Genomic DNA, 19,024 nt, shown 5'->3' with positions numbered 1-19,024 from the left:
GTTTTTCAAATATTTTGATAATTACATTTCAATATGATTGGGTGGGTAGAGGGGAGGACTAATTGTCATAAGGTAACAGGATTTAGAACAAGATCAGCCAGTCTAACCTCATCACTGCCACAGAGAAGGCAGAGATTTAAGAGGAATTAAGCATGCTTTTTTTCTGGCTACAAAGTGATGCAGTGAATCACTTAATTTTATCCATTTAAAAACACTATTCTGAGAAAGTTTCACCAGACTACCAGATGAGCCTAAGGCTAAGAACTGCCACACCAGATAATCCTTCATCCCTTTATTTTACTCCTCCCTCATTTGTTTGTTCAAATTCTCTTCCTTTAAGACCCAGCTCCCATATTCCCTCCTATGTGAAGGGTTCCCTAATGTCCCTGACTGAAAGTGATCTCTCTCTCCCATCTACCTCACAGTGTCCTAAAGTATGTTGTCTGGATCTTTTCCATACCTTCATCACATTCTAATACTGGATTTAGAATCAGGAGACTTGGGTTCAAATCTTGGATCTGACATTTATTCATTCATCCCTCTCTGTCTCTCTCCTCATCTTCAATCCTCCTTTCTCTCTCTCACATTCATTTTCCCTTCTCTCCATCACAGATCATGGCTCTCTCCTGGCTGAGGCTGATAATCAGAATGCAGCAGGGTGTAGTTGTAGCTTCAAACTCCAAAAGCCCAATCCAGCATGCAGGGGCCCACAGGAGGCAAGATCTACCCTTATTCCCCATCATGGCACATGACAAGGGTGTTTCTGGAGGCTGTAGACTTTGAGAATATACACACACCTAAAACATTAAGCTCCCAGACTCCCAGCACTATAGATAATATATATTCATCATAACCTAAAAGTAAAATGCTTAATGAGTGTGATTGATAATGAACAAGAAGTGAGGAGGAGGGGAAGGTGGGGGAGAGAGGAGAGAAGGGGAGGGGGAGGTGGATTAATCATAAGGTAACAGGATTTAGAACCAGAAGTGTCTTTAGGATTAGCCAGGGGTTGGAAACCTGCTGCAAGTTTTATAGAACAAATCCTTTTCTTAAGGGGATTTGTTCTGTTAAATTTGGATTGAGTCAAAGGGCCACATTTGAGGACCTAGAAGGCCACAAGTGGCCTTGAGGCCACAGGTTCTTTACCCCTGATAATCTAACCCCTCATTGCCTGAGATTTAAGGGGAGTTAAATTCTTCAGGAAAGCAACATATACCTTTCCTCTTCCTACAAAGGGATGTAGTGAATCACTTCTGGTACTAGCTCTTCCCCTTGCCAGAAGTTTAAGTCCTTCACTTTCTCTTCCTTCTCCCCCCTTGGGCAGTTCCCCTTTCACTGCCAATTTCCTTAGACAGACCCCAGGAGAGCTATGAGGTATGGGGTATGAGAAAGCAGCCGGAGTTCAAATCTGGCCTCAGACACATGACACTCACTAGCTGTGTGACCCTGGGCAAGTCACTTAACCCCAATTGCCTCACAAAGAAAGAGAGAGAGAGAGAGAGAGAGAGAGAGAGAGAGAAGAGAGAGCGAGAGAGAGAGAGCGAGAGAGAGCAAATGACTGAGGGGAAAAGGGAGGGTAATACCAAAAGGTGGGGAAGTTCCTGTAGCCATCCCACAGAGCCAAAAAGTTGTTATTTATTCAGAAGGAGCTCAAGTTTACTCATATGCCAAAGATGAATTTGAAAAGTTCAAAACTCAAATGAGAATTAATTAGATCAATATTTAAAAACAATTAATGTTCTTCCCACATTTGGTCTCTTTCAATAAATCATTGTTTTGGACTCCAGGTAAAAAAGAATCTGGACACCATTAAGAACAAAATTCAAGAGGCCATCTGAGAAATTATACCTTAGACCCCTTTTGCTCTTGCCCACTCAAAAAAGAACAATTCCACCCCTGAGATCCTGGTGTAGTGAAAAGAGCACAGGATGGAGAGGCAGAGAATCTGGATATTTTGTGTCCAAAAATATTGAAGCAACTTGGACAAACTGCTTATCCTTTCTGGGTGTAGTCTAAAAAAGAGGGAGCTGAACTAATTGATTTCTAAGATGCCTTCCAGTGCTTCCTCCTGTAATCTTAGTAATGAAACTGCTCTCAGTGGTGTTTTTTACAAATGAAAGCTAGAGATGAATCCAGGAGTGACAGAACACCAAAGTACAAGGGAGGGTGAATTTCTTTTAAGGAAGGCTAAAGTCTTCTGTTATTCCAGTTACCAAGGAAAGGTTAATGATTTCTAATGGCCTGGCACTTGTCTTTTCACAGCCCTAACTAGCTATATTTGTGGCCAGAGCACAAATATTGGTGCTCTGGGTAGATGCTCTCTCTTTTTTTTTTTTGCCAGGACTTTTCACACACTCATAGCAATGATGAAATTATAGGCACAATGTGATCCCTCCAATAGGGAAAACATGTGAGTATGGAGACCACTGATAGAGGTGAGGCCATCTGATTGGCCTGGATTCAAGTGCTGCTTTAAGAACCCATTCCCAGGGCAGCTAGATGGCTCAGGGGATAGAGCATCGGCCTTGAAGACAGGAGGACCTGAGTTCAAATCCGGACTCAGACACATGATACTCACTAGCTGTGTGACCATGGGCAAGTCACTTAACCCCATTGCCTTGCCAAAAAAAAAACCAAAACCCATTCCCAATGTTTTCCCACTTTGGCAGAGGGTCTTGATTCTTTGCTATCTTCTATTCCCACACATACCCAGTGTTTCTAGCCCCTGGGGACCTGTGATACACAGTTTAGAAATGGAACCAAGTTGGAGCTAATAGAGCCTTGACAACACCTGCACAGTGCAAGGCCAACACTATGCGTGCACATGGCAGTTCCTTGTCCCTTATAATTTCTTTTTAGTAGAGACACCAGGCCAAAGGTCATCTTAAACATTCCATAAATTCAGGGCCCTGGGGAAAAGCCCCACTTACTCTACCCTAGTTACATCCCTATATTTTCCCATCCTCCTTTCTTAAGATTCATCTGAGAAATACTAGAGAGAACTAGACGGAGACTCAAAATACTTGGATATTTGATTCCTGGGTCTACTCTTGGTTATACTACTAATTAACTATGTGACTGTGGGAAGGCAACTTAACTATCCTCTTTGGCTTTTAGTTTCCCCATCCTTAAAAATCAGATGACTTCTAATGTCTCTCAGGGCAGCTAGGTGGCATCATGGATAGAGTACTGGGCCTGGAGTCAGGAAGACCTGAGTTCTAATTGGACCTCACACACCTCCTAGCTTTGTGACACTGGGCAAGTTACTTAATCCTGTTGGCCTCAGTTTCCTCATCTGTAAAGTGAGAGGCAGAAGGAAATGGCAAACCACTCCAGTATCTTTGCCAAGACTCTCATGGAGAGTCAGACATGACTGAAATGAGTGAACAACAATGTCCCTTAGCTCCCAAATTCTAGGATTCTATGGTTTTCCTTCCTAAGATTTACATAATGACAATAGCATCTGAAATCCTCTACCCTAAACTTTTGCCAAACTCAGATGTTCCTGGCACCACGCACAAACACATACACACACACACACACATCTATGCATATTATATATGTATAATATATATACATACACATACATCTATTTGACTAACCTGCATTTTTGTGTTTTGGAACAAACCATTTTCTACCCTTTTTAACCCCTTTCCCCCATTCCCAACTCCACATGAGACCCTGCTGAACTTAGAAAGTCAGCTATTTTTCATTCCTGTACCAAGATTCATTTTCTAGTAACATTATCTTTCATACAATTTCCCATACACATAACCTCTCCACTAACCTCTTTAGTTTGGTAACTGTTCCTGAGGTCAGTCATCATCACCAATATATGTTTTTGCTACAGGATAAGGCTGAGAGTTAGTATCAAGTTGGGGAGACAGGACAAGCACATAAATGATAAAATAACAATATAAAAAAATATGCTAAATGCCAAATGACTAGTCTATGTATTAAGTGTTTCAGGAGTTCCAAAGATGAAGGGTTGACTATTGGGTACTAGCAAGCCTTGAGCCTTGGTGCAGGGGGAGGAGGGATACAAGGGGTACAGGAAGTAGGAGGGAATAAATAAATAAAAAGCATTCATTAATCTCACTATGTGCCAAGCCCTGTGCTAGAAATATATAGAGAGAGAGTTGCTATCCTTAAGAAGGTTATAATTTCACTGATGAAAACAAGTATATATACATATGCTAACAAAACTTATAGAGCAAAGTAATATGTACAAATTAACATAGTACAAATGAAGTTATTTCATGAAGTTAATTCATGAATTCATGGAGACATTTCATGAACTATGGACCTCACTCACAAAATACACACCTTCTGGAGTTTTTGTAAGTTGCCACTGAAAGAATGACCCCTAAATGAAACTTAGGGGGCATAATGACACCTCTTAGTAGTAAGCCAAATTTGATAAAAAAAAATTAGTCAAATCCTTCAAAAGTTATTGTGAAACAGATATAAGCATAAACTTAATGAATGAAAAAGGCCCGGAAACCTTTAGCGATTTGACCAGTGTCACACAGCTGGTAAATAGTTGAGGCAGAATTTAAGTTCAGGACTTCCTGACTCTCTCTCCATTTTGTCATGCTTCCAAGAAGTCACACCATAATGGCAAAACAAAATTGTTTTAAGGAAGGAAGGAAACAAGAATTTATTAAGCACCTACTATGTGCCAGGCACTATGCTAGGCATTTTACAAATATAATCTCATCTGATCCTTAGAATAAGTCTGCAAAGTAGGTGCTATTATTATCACCATTTTACAGGTAAGAAATTGAGGCAGAGATTAAACGACTTGCCCATGGTCACATGGTTAGTGTTTGAAGCTAAATTTGAACTCAGGTTTTCCTGACTCAGGCTCAACACTGTGTACTAGATCTACTTTCAACAAAAAGCAAATCCAACCTGTCTCCTAAAGCTGTTTGCTTCCACTCCTCTGTTCAGCAGGCTGATGAGTTGGTTTTTTTTTACAACATACTTCCCAGTAGAGGACTATGAGGGGACAGGACTGCACATGTCACTTCCCTATTGTCAGCATGGAAGAAAAACAAATGCAACAACTGTTGACAGACAGAGCACAAAGCAACTGTCATAATCACAACCTGACAACAAATCAGTGATTCCTTTTTTCCAAAATGTCAGATCACTTACAATTCCTCTAAATGAAAAGGTGTTCCATCCTGCAGTTATCAAGAGAAGCTCCTGCAACGTTCTCCTAAAAGACAATTTCAGGCCCAAAGATGTAACCTAAGCTAATGAAAAAACGAATCCAGCATTCCCTAAAACAAAACGAAACCAAACCAAACCCTCCCACCCTTCCCATAGTAGAATTCCTTTGTTTTTAAACTCCCCAGTGTTATAATGAAGGCAACATGAAAACTTGAAAAAAGATGTATGTATTCTATGATATAAACAAAGACATATGTACAAAATTAAAATACAGACATAGGCATAAATAGAGATGAAACCTACTTTGTAAAAAAAAAAAGGCAAAAAGGATACTAGTATGTGCTGAACTGGTAAGACAGTCACAGAATCAGAAGGCCTTGGAGTTGGAAGGGCCCTCAGAGCCTATCTGGTCAAAGCCATGCCTGAAAAAGAATCCTTTTCAAGACTCATCCTACAAGTGGCCGTCCAGCCCGAGTTCGAAAACTCCTAAGAAGGGAGAACCATGGTGAGGACTTGTTGGTTACCCCCAACCCACTTTGGGCAGTTCCATTGGCCTTTCATGGAGCTTCTGTCTGAGTTCTTTTATGAAAGTGATAAGAAGCAATACAAGGACACTCTCAAAGTCTCTCCAAAGACTTTGGAATCAATTGTGAGACATCAGAGATACTGGCAAAAGACCACCCAGCATGATGTGCTGCATCAAAGAAGGCGCTGTATTCTATGAGCAAAGCAGAGTTGTAGTAGCTCAAAAGAAACGTGAGATGTACAAATTTAGAGACATATCCCCTCAAAGCATTCATATGGACTATTTGTGCCTGACCTGTGGTAGAGCCATCTGAGCCCATATTAGTCTGATCAGCCACAGTCGGACACACTGTGTCTTGCCTTTACTGCAATGTCATTTTGGTCCTCTTCAAGAATGAAGGACAACCATGATGTCTCCTCTCCTTACCACCCCAAATTCTACAAAATTTACCTACTTATAAATCGCAAATGACTGACTTTTTTTTTTAACAGAGTATGAGGAAGAACAAAAATAAAAACAAAAAATAAAATTTATCCTTCCACAATCCTATAACTAGCTGTTGTTGCAAACACTCTCATCTAGGCCAGAGACCAAGTGGCGATGACCGGCTCATATGTGGTAATCAAAGCATTAAAAAATGCAGACTATTTTTTAAAAAAGTTTCCCTTTCACCATGATATAGTGTGGATAAAGATAACCCATCTTTTACAGGTTCACTACAGCTCATTTTAACATATGTCTTATATATGTAAAGCATTGGTAAAATAAAGATAAAATGTCCCTTGAGTAGCTTCCCCTTCACTGAGGAGATATAACATGCTCCAGGTATGACATATGAAGCCTGAGTGTAACAGGTATATACAGACAGATAAACAGTGTGGCTACCACAGTAAGTATGAAGTATATATGCAGGGATTTGGCTACTGTTTCTAAGAGGCAGAAATGAAAAGGAAAGACATTTCACACATGAATTAGGTCTGTTCAGGATAGAGGGAGCAGTGTAACTCAGGTTTACAAAGTGATTTCCTTTTATCAACCCTGTGAGGGAGGTAACATTAATAGTATTCCCTTTGCTTTTTTTTTTAAGATGAGGAAATAGTCTTAAGAAGCTAACTGCTTGTGCACAATCACGCTAGGTGAGTGAGGGATTATCTATGGCAGAATTCAAATATAGGTTGCCAAGGTTCCAAGTCCCATGTTCCATCCATACTGATAACAATAGGTATTGGACCTGTCATTTCTTTTAAAAGAGGGAACACCCAGATGAAGAAACTCCCTCTACTGATGAAGGGTGGCACTTTCTCTGCATCTTAGAGAGTCTTAGAGAGTTTCTTAGAGGATTGAGTGGTTAAGGGCCTTGATCAGGGTCATAAGGCAATTGTATCAGTAGGATTTGAACTACAGTCTTCATGGCTCTGAGGTTACCTCTCTATTTACTATACTATCCTGCCTCTATATTTATAATAATGATAGTTATAATATAGTAGACATTTGTAAAGGAAGGAAATAAGCATTTATTAAGTGCCTACCATGTTCAAGGCACTGCGCTAAGTACTTTACAAATATTATCTCATTTTATCCTCACAACCACCTTGGGAGGTTAGTGGTATTATTATCCCCACATTACAGGTGAGGAAAGTGAGGCAGAAAGAAATTAAGTCACTTTCCCAGGTCACACAGCTAGTAAGTGTCTGCAGCTGGATTTGAATTCGGGTCTTCTTCACCCCAGGCCCAGTAATCAATCCATTTTGTCTCCTAGATGCCTCTATATACAAGAGCCTATTCTCTGAAGCTGCTCAAAGACCCTGCCCTCAAGATTTGCCACCTTGCATCTGAAAGATGACCAACTATTTATTGCATTGTAAAGGCTGCACCCGAAACTGTATATTTTTCATTTTTTCTCCCTCAGCCTGAAATGTTTTGCATTTACTTCCCTAAAATACACAATAGCCCAAAATGTCAGAGGTTGCTGATTCTAGTTTTAATAAGGAATTGAGGAAGAAGATCTAGCAAAGCAAATATGCCTGTAGTTCAGGGTCTAGATGAATTAGGGATATTCCAGCTAAGCCTCTGTTGATCTTCTTAGGAAATTCAGTAAGCTGAAAATTCCACTTTCAAGTTCCATTGCTTACATTAATCCCTTTGTGAAAGAGAACAAAAAGAAAAAAAAAACAAAGCCACAACACAAAAACTAATTCAGTGAATTTCACCAACCTCCAAGCTAAAGTGTTGATCCTTATTTTAATAATAATAATAATAATAATAATAATAATAATAATAAAAACAGTAGCTAGCATTTATATAGCAGTTAAAACCTAGAAACTACTTTAGAAATATTATTTCCTTTGATCCTTACATCAGCCTGGGAGGTAAGTGCTGTTTTTACATTTTTACAGACATTTTACAGACAATGAACTGAAGAAAGGCAAAGGTCGAGTGATTTACTCAGGGTCACACAGCTAATAGATGTCCGAGGCTAGATCTGAATTCATGTCTTCCTGTATTTCCTATTCCCCCCCACCCCAAGTCTTGCTCTTCTAGCCCTGCTCCCAGTCTTTCCATCTGAAATCATTTTTTCAGAAACTCCACCTGAAATTACATTTCTAAATTCTTCTTTTTCTCTTTTCCAGGGTTCCCATGTAGCCCCTAGACTAGGGTATCTTGCCTCCTCACATCATCCACTATCTAGTTCACTTTGGGCCCTTATTCTGTGTCATCTCATTCTTCTAGAAGTCTTTCTGGCCCTTGGGTTCTTTGGGTTATCACTATTCATTGGTAGGGGTCTTCCCAAATTTTCTAATGCACAAACACAGAAAGCCATAGAGAGGGGATCATTGAAGGAGATGTAGATTTCCAGAAAGCCCTAAGAGCTGACCCATATTCCTCAACCAGAATCCTTGGAGAACCCCACCAGCACAGTGGAGTCCCAGGCTGACTCCACCCAACAGGATTACACTGTTGACAGTTTCATCTGAATTGTCTAGGTGGGCCATCCTCTGTGAGGCTAAGGACAATCAAAAAAGGTACTAGAGAAGGGACCTCCATCCAGTCTGGGAAGCTGGGCCAGAGATAGGAAAGGGTAGGTGAGAACAAAAGGATGAGTGGGCTGTAATCTAGTGATTGAATTTCCAGGTCTTTTGTTATCAGTCTCTACACCTTTGTAGAAATGATTCCCCACATCTGGAATGTGCCTCCTTTTCACCTTTACTTCATAAAATCCCTGGCTTCCTTCTGAGCCCAGGTCAGGTACCACCTCCCACCTGAGGCAGCCCTTTCCTGATCTCCTTCAGTTATTATCACTCCTTTCTTCTTTGAAATCACTTTAGTTAGTTACTTTGTATTAACTTGCATACATTTTGTATCCTCTCTAGTACAACTGTGAGTGCCTAGATGACACAGACTTCAGTTTTTGGTCTTTCTATCCTCAGCACCTGGCAAAGGTGCCCTACATATAGCAAACACTAACAACTATTGAATGAACAAATGAATGAATGAGTGAATGGGAATAGGGAGAGGAGAAAAGGGAGAAAGGAATGAGGGATAAGGGCTGCCAAAGGTAGCAGAAATGACATTTAGAAAAACATTTTATAGAGCAGCTAGGTGGTACAGTGGATAGGGCTCCAGCTTAGGAGTCAGGAGGACCTGAGTTCAAATCGGAGCTCAGACACTTGACACTTACTAGCTGTGTGACCCTGGGCAAAACACACTTGACACTTACTAGATGTGTGACCCTGGGCAAGTCACTTAACCCCGATTGCCTCACCAAAAAAGGAAAAAAAAAAGACATTTTAAAACCCACTCAATTGCCCACCTGGAAAATATTGTAAGACAATAAGACAATCGCTGCCTCAGAGCTGCTGAAATTAATAGACCACAAATGTTACAGACAACAAAGCTCTGAAAAAAAAAAAGAAAAGGAAGGAAATTCTATTTTAAGGGAAGTCAAACCACAGCCCAAGACTGCATGTAGTCACCCTGGGGCTAAAGTGCAGCTATCATATAGCAAGAGGCAATCCCAGTGCAATTCACTGGCATGTTTCTCCTCTAGCCATCTGTGTAAAGGGCACCATCTACCAATGAAGGGTTTGCTCATTGCATCCCCATGGATCAAACTATGGACTGCTTTTGACAGAACTAGCACAAGATTTCTGCATATGCAGTTCTTGGGTCAAATCTTCCTACTAATAAGAATTCTGCTTTATTCCTTTGGGTTCCTCTCTCTACTTTCTTGCACAATAAAATAGCAAAAAGTATGACAACCCAAAGAACTGCTACTAGTAAACATGAAACAATGATCTTTCTCTTTTATCACCGTTTTGGTTATTTTACATCATTGGAAAATATAAATAACATGTGAATCTAGTTTCATTTCCACTACACCCTCCCAGCCCCAAATTCTTTTCTTTTGTGTCTGTCCTTTCTTTCTTTCCTTCTTTCTCCCCTCTCTTTTTCTCCTTTTTTCTTCCTACCAATGCAAAGGGATCATAGAATACTCAGTGCTAGAAGAGAATTAGACTAAGTCTACTCTTGCTCTCCTTCCCTTCATCCCAACTTTGCTCATAGCTGCTCCCAGAGCATCCTAGCCAAGAGAGTAACCTTTCTTGTCTTCAAAAACCTCCTGAAACGCCACCCACCCTGGCTTCCTCTCTAATGTCATTGTCAGGAAATTCTTCTATCTAACCTAGATTTCTCCTCATGTGGCAATTTAAACTAGTTTCCTCCTGCTTCTCAAAGGGGACTAAAACCAGCTGGTCACACTTCAGCTGTGTAAAAGACCTTTGTATACATGAAGATAACAATTAAATTGCCCCTTACCCTTCTCTTCTCCAGGCTCAATAGTCTTGACTCCTTTCAACTTTCTCAAGCTGATTTGATCAACTTAATCAGTCTTATGGCTCTCCTGAACCCTCTCCAGCTTCTCCAAGTCACTCTTTAAATTATGGAGTCCAAGACTCCCCAAAGTACTCTAATAAAGGTCTGATTTCATAGTTTTTACATGCTCTGCTTATTATCATCTGTCAGTTGGCACATTATTATGTTTTCTTCTCAGACTCACTTGCTGCATTACAGGCAGCACTTCCTCATCTTGTTTTTGAGTAGTCCCCTCCCCCCTTGTCTCTCCCTTTCTTATCTCTCCCTCCCTTCCCATTCACAAGCACTAAGGGAGGAAGAAAGGAGAAAAGAAAGGAGAAGGGCATACTTTAGAATCTCCTAATGATGGTGGGTAAATACTTTTAGAATTAAATATTAGCAAAAAAGCTTTTTAATACTGGATGAAATCACCTTCACCACCACATCCATTAGCATCATCTGAATTCTAAATGTCCCTTCAAAAGAGAATGATGCTTTGTCAAGTTTTGCCGGTTATGCAGGGCAGTGAGAGAGTCATGTGCAGAAAAGAGGCTACTTGAAATGTTATTTAACATTTTCAAGTTTTAGGTCTGTTTCAAGGAGCTTAGAAATTCTGAACAGGGAAACAAGAGATTCTGAGAATTTCATTTTCACAATGATAAGCCATATTTGTTCCTCTAACAACGTCCAGATCCAGATTAAACCTCCAATTTGAGCAGAAGTCAAAAGAAGACTAGGGAGGTCTGAAGTAGGTATTTTAGGTAATAGAAGCAGCATAAAGTTTTGGTTTTTTAAAAATGAAAAACACTGACCTGTATCGCTTTAAATCCGTCGGGTAGCCCCAAGTTCTAGGTTCCCCTCTTCTGTTGTAGCCTGTTTCCTGTAAATGCTACTTGTGACTACACTTCCTTACTGCACCTTGCTCAGCTTGCCACCCAAACCGGCCAGAGGCATGTGATAAGATCACCTCTCTGCTTGTTTCACTCAAGGCTGTCTTGCTGTCTTTAAAGCAGTGACTTCTTCCCTTCTCCCTCTCTACAAGTCACCCCAGGTAACAATTTTCCTGCTGTTTCTGGAATGTAGTCTGAGAGATGAGCCAGGGGCAGGGGCTGTGTCACCCATGCAAGCCACTCCTTCTCCTGGGAGGAGGGGAGAAAGGAACAAGAGAGGAGACAGGAAGAGGGAGGGGGTAAAGCCTCAGAGGGCCCTCAGGGAAGCTCCGCCTGATTAGGACACCTAGGACAATTGACAAATGCAGGAGGCAGTTCCAGATACCTCTAGGAAAGCTTAGGGACCCTAAGGTGCTCTTGGTGCCTAGGCATTTCTGAGGAAGTAATAGTACAGGCACAGCTACTTGACTCCAATGTAGGCAGAGAGGCATCTCCAGTGGCCATGCCCTGGAGAAGTGTCTCTGGGCCTCAAACCCTCAGCTCATAAGCTGGTATCCCCTAAATTCTGGGAATTAAAATCCCTGGGAAAAGTCACTTCCACTGCAAGCCTCCTACTTCTCTGGCCACAGCCCCCCTCCCAAATTCTTCTCTTTTTGTCCCTTCTGAGAAGGGATGTCCTTCTATCTTCTGGTGGTACATGCAACATCAGCAATGACAATTATACTACTAATAAAATAATACTAACTCATAATTTTATAGCACCTTAAAGTGACTTTTCTTACAACTCACTGAAGTGGTAATGTACAGATAGGAAGTACACAGTATTTTTTCCAACAATGCAGATTACAACCTATCCTCACCTACCCATCCTGTATGACTCGTGCTCAGTCTTCATGTAAGTTAACCGTAGGGGGCCACCACTGGAGGCCTTCCTTCCTCTGTCCTGACATTGAAAGGATACCAGCAGGGCACACAGGCTGCCTAGTGGTTATCTCTCATTTTCACCACATGACGGCCTTTTTTGACAATACATTTCTCTGAAGACATTCTTTATTTCTGTTCTCTTTTGCAGTTTTTTCTCTGTACTGCTCATACTCACCCTGTGAATAGTGCTAAATATGACTGTTATCATTTTATCCCTTCTGGAAGAATCAAGAAGAGCCCAGATGAGGGTCCAGGGCTCAGGGAGGTGATGCCTATACATAGCCAGTAAGTAACAGAGCAGAATCAATACCAGGTCTTCAGACCTTAAGTCCCTCACAAAGCCAAATGAGGGGCGGCTAGGTGGCGCAGTTGATAGAGCACTGGCCCTGGAGTCAGGAGGACCTGAGTTCAAATACAGACTCAAACACTTGACACTTACTAGGTGTGTGACCCTGGGCAAGTCACTTAACCCCAAATGCCTTGCCAAAGGAAAAAAAAAAGCCAAATGAGATAATAGTATGTAAAGTGCTTTGCCAACCTAACTCATTATATAAAAATGAACTATTATTGTCACTACTGGCATCAAGAAGGAGGAAGGGATAATGCTGAACCAGGTGTAAGATGAGCACCCAAGGGACCAGAAAGAGGGATCCAAGGATGTTAGAGCTGGCCCTTAATCAGCACCTTGGGGGGCAGCAAGGTAGCACAGTGGATAGAGCACCAGCCCTGAAGTTAGGACTTGAGTTCAAATCTAGCCTCAGGCCAAACACTTGACACTTACTAGCTGTGTGACCCTGGGCAAAGTCACTTAACCCCAACTGCCTTAAAAAAAAAAGAGCACCTTGTCCAACCCTTCTCATTTTATAGAAGAGGAAATTGAGTATTAGAACAACGAAATGTTGTAGAGGTGAAGTACAAGGTCCCATAGCTGACAAGTGGCAGAGTTGGTCTCATGATTCCCAGACTATTGCTCTTTCTATCCTTTCCTCCCTATGATAGAATGATTCCTTAGCTTGATTGTGCTGCTTATTGATATGTTAATACAGGGTGTCCCAAAAGTCCAAGTTTCTTTTTAAACTTTTTAGTAACAGAAAAACTAATTAAGACTGTATTCTACAATGTTATGACTTAGCGCTTATCTATATTTTGTGCTACATAAGACCACCCCAAGTGAATATTCTCCAAGTTGTTCAGCTAGATTGGATAGTGGATGTGCCCTCAATATGGCACAATGGAACCCATTTCAAGAGCTATGGTACAATATACCAGGAGTGTCTGTTTCTCTCTCATTTCTTCTGCTCACTCTACCATACTCTGCTTCTCTATCAGAACTCTGAATCCCAAACATTTAGGAGTGGCAGAAAGCTGAAGGCATACAGAAAGCTAAAGAGGTGAGAATCTTTCCCATTCTCCTGGCTCTTTGCGGCTTTTCCTTGGGTTTCTCATGAGGGTTCAAAACTGAACCTTTAGGGTATGGGATGGTAGCACATACAGTTGAGGTCAGTGTGCAAGGGTGAGGAGAATGTTCTGGACAACTTTGACTTAGGTCAAAAGGCCCACACATTGCTTTGTTTTTGTTACTCAAAGTTCCCAAATGAATATTTCCATAGGAAAACATGAACTAAGAAATATGTCCAGAGAGATTGAGCACCTGATTAAGAGTCAATCCCTTTGAATTCTAACAAAATGATTGTGTTCCAGGCTTTGGACATACTCACATAAAACTGGTTTTACCAAATTGACAATCGATGGCTGATTTTCTGGTTTAATTTAACTATCAGTTCGGTCATTTTAGTTAATATGATCAAATCAGTTTTGTCTTCATTTTCTTTAGCTTTATAAGTAGACAAATATTGCCACCCCAGGGTCAACAATAGCAAAGAACTTGGCAAACTAAAAATGTGAATCCTCTGAAATTTTCAGAAAGTGATCTTTCCCTCTTCTAATATTCTGTAAGATTTTATCTGCAATTTTCTTTCTTTCTTTCTTTCTTTCTTTCTTTCTTTCTTTCTTTCTTTCTTTCTTCCTTTCTTTCTCTTTCCTTCCTTCCTTCCTTCCTTCCTTCCTTCCTTCCTTCCTTCCTTCCTTCCTTCCTTCCTTCCTTCCTTCCTTCCTTCCTTCCTTCCTTCCTTCCTGACCTGTGCTTTATTTGATGTGGAACACTCCAAGGTATTCCAGGTTTGAAAACGCCCTCTACTGATACAGATCAGCAACTCATCTGTAATTTACAGTTAAGACAACCAGTCACTTGGTCTAGATGGCCTCCAATGTCCCTTTCTGCTTTAGACCTCAGACCTTTGTCTGATGACACTGAGAGGTTATGTGACTTGCCCTTGGTCACACATTCTTTGACCCTCCTAGTTGTTGTCAGTGGAAGACCTTGTACCCAGGTCTGCCTGACTTCAAAGTCAGTCCCTTATCCTCTATACCACACAGCTACTCTGTTTGTTCTTATCATATTCTATTTTGTGTTATGGTTATTTGTGTACTTGTGGCATGGTGTTTCAGAAAGAGCACTAGACTTGAGAAACACAAGACCTGAGTTTTGGATTCTGTTATGTCCATTGGCTAGCTGTGAGACTATGGGTAAGTCATGGAAGTTTTCTGGTCCAATGCTGGTTTTGTGATTTATGAAATGGGAATGATGGTGGGAATGCTGCAACAAGTCTGTCTTATAGAATTCTGTAAGCAAAGCATATAAATGTGGGCTATGATAGTCATTATATGATCTCCCTACTTACATAAAAGCTTTCCTCTGATGCTTCATTGTGACCTGGAGGTGAACCTTGGTCCATACCAAGTCTAGTGCAAATTCTGCTAGACCACATGAATCTGAAAAAGACTTTGATTATATACAAACCTGCTAATGTCTTGTTGTCTGAGGACTGTTCTAGCTGCCTCCAGACTAGAGAAATCACTCAATTCAATTCAATTCAATTTAGTCATAGTGGGATCATTCATTTAGAGCTAGAAGGGACCTCAGAGGTCTTTCATTTTACAGATGGGGAAGCTATTGCTGAAAAAATTTAAATGACTTGCTCCAAGTCACACAAGCAGAAAGAGGCAGAGCCTGATTTGAGCCCAGGTCTTCTGACTTCAAATTTAGTGCTCTGTCATCCTGTGGTAACCAAAAAAAGGTTGACTACTAGGTGATTAACTTCTTTGGCTGCAGTAACCCTTGAAGACCATTTTCTAAAGAGGAGGATTTTCAATCTCCATTGGTTAAGGGAATATCGATATTAATATCAATATCAATGATAACTCAGACCTCCTGAAATATTGAAGACTTATTAAAATGTTATCACCTCACTAAAATGAATCTCATAGGGAGGGATTTGTCCTGCTTTATTTGCCTTTGTATTCCCCACAGTGGGAAATAAAATCCAATCCAGCTCAATAAATATTTATTAAGCATCTACCATGTCAAGGGATGTAGGTTAGGTGCTGGGGATATAAAGAAAGAACAAGGGGCCAAGATGGTGGGGTAAGAGGTGAGTTAATCTTACCCTCCCTTATTAACCCCTGAAAGCCCAGAAAATATCACCCCAGGAAAAACCCTGGAACAGCTGAACCAGAAGAAAGATGGGGTGCAGCAGTCCAGTAGCCCAGGTAGCTTGAGGGATTAATGGGAAAGGCCCCTCTTACCCCGGGGAAAGGGGAGCAGCACAGAATGGGAGGTGTCCCAGCAAGCTAGCAGAAAGCCCTACCTCAGCATACCAGGAGGAAATCCTGAAGCCCACATGGTGGAGTAGGCAAACATCAACACCTGGACCCCCAAGTGCCTCAATGAGGGGCGAGGGAACCAGTGGAAACCAGCTTGGAAAACCACTAGGTACCAGGGCATCCTACAGCAACCGGCTCTCCCAGTGCCTCAAAACTAAGGGAAGCAGGCTCCAAGGGGCCCCAGGTGGATAAACACCCTACAACATCCATCTGAAAGGATCTGAAGAAAGCAAAAGGAAGGAAAGGCCCAGGTGAGCAGGAAATCTCCAGGAGCCACATTACCCAATCCTACCCCTAGACTTCCAGTGTTGCTGATTCTAGCCCAACACCAGGTGAGCTGCCACCCTACAGCCTCCAACTGCCAACATTGGAGGCCCCAGTACACAAAGCCAGTGACCAGGCCCTAGGTTCTCAACACAAGAAGCTTGGGTCAGTGCCCTCTGCTCCCCAGCAGGAGAGCTCGATCTCTTTAAGGGCCAGGAAATAAGCAAACACCATGAGCAAAAAGAAATGTACAATAGATTCTTATTATGGGAAGAGTGAAGATCAAGGCAGAAATTCTGAAGAGGACAACATTGTCAACAAACCCACATCTAGAACCTCAAAAGGGAATATGAACTAGTCTGAAGCCCCAAAGGCCTTCTTAGAAGAGCTCAAGAAGGATTTTAAAAGTCAAATGAGAGAGGTAGAAGAAAAAAATGGGAAAAGAAATGAGAGGTATGCAAGAGAGAGTCAACAGCTTGGAAAAGGAAGGACAAAAATTAAATGTAGAAAACAAGTCCTTAAAAAATACAATTGGCCAACTGGAAAAAAAGCACACTGAAGAAAACAAGCCCCTAAAAAATACAATTGGCCAAATGGGGAAGGAGGCACAAAATCTAATAGAAGAAAACAATCTGTTAAAAATTAGAATTGGGCCAATGGAAGCTAATGACTCCGTAAGAGAGCAAGAATCAGTCAAACAGAAACAAAAGAATGAAAAAATAGATGAAAATGTAAAATACTCATTGGTAAAACAATTGACCTGGAAAATAGATCCAGGAGAGTCAATTTAAAAATTATTGGTCTACCTGAAAAATCACGATGAAAAAAAGAGCCTGGACAGTATCTTTCAGGAAATCATAAAGGAAAACTGCCCTGAGGTCCTAGAACCAGAGGGTAAAATAGCCATAGAAAGAATCCACAGATTGCCTCCTGAAAGAGATCCCAAATTGAAAACACAAAGGAATATAGTAGAGAAATTCCAAAATTACCAGGTCAAAGAGAAAATACTGCAAGCAGCCAGAAAGAGACAATTTAAATATCATGGAACCACGGTCAGGATTACACAGGATCTTGCAGCTTCTACATTAAAAGACTGTAGGGCGTGAAATGTAATATTCTGTAAGGCAAAAGAGGTTGGATTACAACCAAGCATCAACTACCCAGCAAAGATGAGCATGATCTTTCAGGGGACGAGATGGATATTCAATGAAATAGGGGACTTCCATACCTTTCTGATAAAAAGACCAGAGCTCAACAGAAAATTTGATCTTCAAACACAAGACTGAAGAGAGACATAAAAAGGGGAAATGGGACAGAAAGAAACAACATGTTGTTAATAAGGGCAAACTGTTTACATCCTTATAAGGGAAGATGAAACTTGTAACTCTTGAGAATTGTATTGTTATTACACCATGTTAAAGGGGTATACATAAAGGGGGTAGGTATAACTTGACTTTGAGGTAATAATGAAAAAAAATCTAATCAAGTGAGTTACATGTATCCAAGTAAGTGGATTAATCTGATCTAAATAAGAAAATATACTGAGAGAAAAGGAAAGAAGGAGGCAGACAAGGGTAAATTACATCACAGGAAAAGGCACAAAAATCTATTCCAGCAGAGGGAAAGAAGGGAGGGAGATGAGCATTGTTTGAACCTTACTCTCATCATATTTGGCTCAAGAAGGGAATAACATAATCAGTTAGGTATAGAAATCTAACATGCCCTATAGACAGTTGGAGGGAAAAGGGGAAAGAAAAGGGAGAAGGGATAGAAGGGAGGGAAGAAGTAGTAAGGGTAAAAGGGAAGAAAAGGGAGCGGGCTAATAGAAGGGAGGTGGGACTGAGGAAGGTGGTGGTCAAAAGCAAAACATTAGTGAGGAGGGAAAAGGAGAAAGGAGAAAGAAAAGCATAAACAGGGGAGGGGAGGAAAGGATGGACAGAAAGACACATATAGTAATCATCACTGTGAATGTGACATATGAATGTAATGAAACACTACTGTGCTATAAGAAATGATGAACAGGCAGACTTCAGAAAAACCTGGAGAGACTTGTATGGTTTGATGCTGAGTGAAGTAAGCAGAACCAAGAGAACGTTTTACACAGTAACAGCCACTCCTCTGCGATAACTAATATTGATGGACTTAACCCTTCTCAGCAATACAAGGATCTAAGACACCTCCAAAAGCCTCGTGATGGAAAATGTTATCCACATCCAAAGAAAGAACTATGGAGTTTGAATGCAGATCGAAACATACTATTTGCTGTTTTTTTCCTTCTGTTGTGTTTTGTTTCCTCCTATTAGTTCCAATTCTTACTTACAACACCACTAAGGTGAAAATATGTTTAATAGAAATGTATATATATAGTCTATATCAGATTGCATGCTGTCTTGGGAGGGAGGGAGGGGGAGAAAAATTTAAAACTCAAAAGCTTATGGAAGTGATTGTTGCTAAATCAAAATAAATTGATTAAAAAAAAGAAAAGACAAGAAATAAAAAGAAATCTTGAAGTTCAAACATAGGAGTTAAAAAACAAAATAAACAAATAATTTTAATTTTAAAAAAAGAACAAAAAAGAGTACTGCCCTCAAGGAAATTACATTTGACTATTTGGAAACAACATACAAATGTGTATACATATACATATACATATACATATACATACATA

At 40.7% G+C, this 19,024-nt stretch overlaps 1 protein-coding gene across 9 annotated transcripts in view; it reads right to left on the bottom strand.

Annotated features, from left to right (window-relative positions):
• The window catches only part of WIPF1 (WAS/WASL interacting protein family member 1), a 158,850-nt gene that overhangs the window by 84,340 nt on the left and 55,486 nt on the right, over nt 1-19,024 (bottom strand). For 6 of the 9 annotated variants that reach the window (XM_020991002.2, XM_078146964.1, XM_020991006.2 and 3 more), the window contains exon 1: nt 11,368-11,689. The exons of the other annotated variants lie outside the window; for them this stretch is intronic. The gene's annotated coding sequence lies outside the window, so the exon portion shown is untranslated. Of the gene's footprint in view, nt 1-11,367; nt 11,690-19,024 lie in introns of those variants that run through there. 9 annotated transcript variants of the gene reach the window in all.

This window comes from Phascolarctos cinereus, unplaced genomic scaffold (genome assembly GCF_003287225.1).
Source record: "Phascolarctos cinereus isolate Bilbo 61053 unplaced genomic scaffold, phaCin_HiC Scaffold_726;HRSCAF=1367, whole genome shotgun sequence".
NCBI classification, from domain to species: Eukaryota; Metazoa; Chordata; class Mammalia; order Diprotodontia; family Phascolarctidae; genus Phascolarctos; species Phascolarctos cinereus.
The sequence above is the reverse complement of the archived record's forward strand: the minus strand, read 5'-3'. Positions and strand labels throughout refer to the sequence as shown.